Genomic DNA, 3,485 nt, shown 5'->3' with positions numbered 1-3,485 from the left:
TGCCTCCCCAGTGTCCCCCACCCACCCAGCGAGGTCCCCCCTCAGGTGCCACTTAACTGTCCCCCCACAGTGGCACACGCGTGCCCACAGTGCCACCCACCTGCTATCCCCTGTGTCACCCAGTTGCCTCCAGTACCTCTCAGTGGCCCTCCTCGCCATCATCTGCCACCCTCAGTCACCCCTCAATGACCTCTGTCCACCACGGCCCACCCTCCTCCCTTCCTTGCCCCCAGCCCCGCCAGCTGGGGGACACCGGGCAGCAATGCCAGCTCAGGGACCTCCAGGGACAGACTGGGCACGGTCCCTCTGTCCCTGTACCCCCTGCCACTGGCGTGTCCCCTGGGAGAAGGACAAGCCCTCCACTTTTCCCGACAGGTCACAGGGGGAAGGAGTTGGCGCAGCTGTTGGCACAGGGACTGATCCCCTCCAGCAGCACTTCATGGGTGCACAGCACTGGAGATGGGGCAGGTTAAAGCCCCGCTCCATCTTCCCCATCCTGCCTTCCCAGCTCCGCTCCACACCCGGAGCAGCTGCATCCGCCGGGCGCAGCCGCTGGAGCCGGGAGCTGCCTGTCCGCTCCAATGCACCCCAACAGATCACCCCCCACCCAGTTCCCCCAGCCTTAAATTATTGGGAAGCACTGGTCACCTACTCATTTTCCACTTGGAGCTGAAGAAGAAGGATGGACCCTTTGACCGCTCACTTAAACCCGCCGGTGATTAATTAGTCCGGCAGCGCCTGTTAGTGGAGCATCACATGATTTTGATTTGAGTTGATAACACGAGTGCTATAAATATCAAACGGGAGATGTGCAGGGAGGCGGAGCGGGTGCCCTGATGTCCTCGGCTACTCAGTGGTGACGAGCAAAGGCCGTCCCCGGGACTCCCCCCTTTATCCCCTCCCTGCAGAGGGACACATGGATCCCCCTCCCCAGCTGCTTCCTACCCACACAGCCCCAAGGGCAGCTGAGAAAAGCCAAACCAAAGAGCAGCCCGGGGTGGCTTTGTACCCTGTTTTTCTGCCTGTCACTGTCACACCGGGACCCACATCCCCAGCAGTGACACCATGTCCATGCTGCTGGACGTCACACCTGGGCTGGGTGCCAGCGGCAGCACCGGCTGAACAGGAGGATTTAGACTCCATGATCTTAAAGGTCTTTTCCAACCTAAATGGTTCTAGGAGGAGCCGAGGACAACATCCACACCCGGAGCCCGCTCCAGCTCTCAGTGCTGGCGCCCAGCTGGGAGCCCCGAGACCCTAGGGACTGATCCCTGCTCACCCCAACACACATTTTTGGGGATCCTGTTCTGCACATGGATCATTTAAAAATCTAGCACAGCCCAGCACTGCTGAGCTGCCAGCCCTGCTCCCCTGCCTCGCTCTAGCCAGCACCGACAGCGGGAAACTGGGAGAGGGAGCCAGCACATTTCATTACCAGCACACAGCAGACTGCAGGGTTTTAGTGCAGATAATAATTCAAAGTTATCCCTGTGCAGATCCATAACCCGGCAGTCATTACACGCAGAGCTGCTGCCTGCATGCACGGCTCGTGGTTTTTTTCCCAGCGATTACTGCAGCACAGGATTTTGTAGGACAGTGCCGCAGTGGAGCGCGGGAGCGCTGGCAGGAGCTGGGTGGCGATACGGCTTCGAGGGCAGGGTCCCTCCCAGTTCTGCCCGGCCGCAGATTCCAGCACGAATAAAGCCAGGAGAAACCCCAGCAGGGCTAACCCGGAGGGAGAATCCAGAGAAAAGGCGATGTTTAACCCCAAAATGCACGTGCTGCTGGGCAAGATGCAAGTCTGAAGCTCGTGCTGCCCGGGTGTGGGATTTGGGATGTGTTTGACACGGAGAGAGGATCCTGCTCCTGCCTCCTTGTGCCGAGAGGGAAACTGAGTCACAGTAGAGCACAGCAGTTAATGTTATAACAGGAGGGTGAGCAGCTCACCCACAGCAGAAGATGTTTGTCTGTACACGCAGCCCATTCCCAGTCCACTCCCAGCTCCCCCAGCAGCCACTGGCACACACGGTGGAGCCACCAGCCCCTGCCCTCCTGGGCTGACTCTGTGCAGCCCCACAGTGGCAATGCCTGGGGAGGGGGTGACCCTTCATTAGTGGTGCTGAGGGCTGCCACCACCTTGGCTCCTCAGCTCCTGCCTGGGAAGGTGCTGGGAGCCCACCCCCTGCCTGGAGGGGTGACCCCAGACCCGCAGTGTCCCAGCAGGGTGGCAGGACAGCACATCTGGAAGAGCATCTCAGCATGGAGAGGTGACAGCAAATCCTGCCCCAGAAAGGGGGTTCATTTGGAAGAACCCATAGTCCTGCTGACTTTTCCAGATGTCACTAACACTACTTTGTCACAGCTTTGGATGCCAAGGGCCCGTGAGCAGTGCTCCCATGGGTTTCCCAGGCAGGCGCTACCCGAGGCTGGCTGCTCCCAGCTCGAAGCTGTGCTGTGCACACGAGGGGGTGGCTCTGGCAAGCGGGAGGTTCCGAGAGCTCCCCAGGAGCTGGGTCTGGGGTCCCTGCATCTGGAATTGCTCCTCTCACACCTCCACCTGCCTCAAGGCTGGTTTTGCACCAAGAAGGCAAAGTTACCAAAATCTTACTGGGCAAGCAGGACCCTCCATACCCATCGTTGTATCCCAGTGATGGGATTGCCCTGAATATCCCGGGAACCACACACTGGCATTGCTTTTCCATTGCAACCCTGTCTGCTGGATCTCACCTCCATGGGACCACCAGGAATTTTGCAGAAGCCCTACACAGGCCCTCACCGCTGGGGGCAACCAACTGCAGATGCAACTTCAAGCTTCCATGCCTCTGCCTCCTCATTCCCTCTCCCCTGGCCAGTTGGTGACCACTGCCACATCCAAACCTCCAGTGGCTCTTCCCAGATCAACCCATATTCGCCCCATGCATTTGCAAAGTCCCTTGTTTATTCATTTGGGGTTTAAATGCCAATTTTCCCTTTTTAATCAAAACATTTCAAGGCACAAATCACACAAGTCCCACTAAGGTCCCCAAACGCGGTGCAGGGGAAGCACACCAGGGGGGAGGGAGTTCATCCTTGCAGGCTGAGACTGGAGCTCAGAGTCATCAGGATTTTAACCATTAACAAAAAATCCCAACCCCCCCCCCGCCCCAAACTGGGAGCTGCCCCGAACCCTGCAGCCTTTACATGGGAGGGACATGGGGATGAAGAGGATGGGTATCTGGCTAGGGTCCCATCCCTGGGGTAAACGCTTCCCAGACAGGAGGGCGGCGCAGGGAGAGCCTTGATGGGGGAACGGGGGAACCTTGCTGGGGGGGTTAAGCGGGAACCCCCGGATGAGGCAACAGGGTTCCCAGGAAGGAGGAGACGGGGTGCTGGGAGCGCCTTGCTAAGGAAATGAGGGAGCCTTGCTGGGGAGCCAAGGCAGGGGGTTAAGGTGGAGCCCCCGCGGGGGCGGCCCCCCCAAGAGGGGTACCCAGAGAGGGGGGGAG

General features: G+C 59.2%; 1 protein-coding gene across 1 annotated transcript in view; it reads right to left on the bottom strand.

The window, feature by feature from the left end:
* RNF157 (ring finger protein 157) overlaps window positions 1-711 on the bottom strand; it is a 22,027-nt gene extending 21,316 nt beyond the window's left edge. The window contains exon 1 of the transcript XR_001864935.1: window positions 653-711. The gene's annotated coding sequence lies outside the window, so the exon portion shown is untranslated. The remainder of the gene's footprint in view (window positions 1-652) is intronic.
* Window positions 712-3,485: the final 2,774 nt, after the last annotated feature.

This window comes from Corvus brachyrhynchos, unplaced genomic scaffold, assembly GCF_000691975.1.
Source record: "Corvus brachyrhynchos isolate BGI_N302 unplaced genomic scaffold, ASM69197v1 scaffold148, whole genome shotgun sequence".
NCBI classification, from domain to species: Eukaryota; Metazoa; Chordata; class Aves; order Passeriformes; family Corvidae; genus Corvus; species Corvus brachyrhynchos.
The sequence above is the reverse complement of the archived record's forward strand: the minus strand, read 5'-3'. Positions and strand labels throughout refer to the sequence as shown.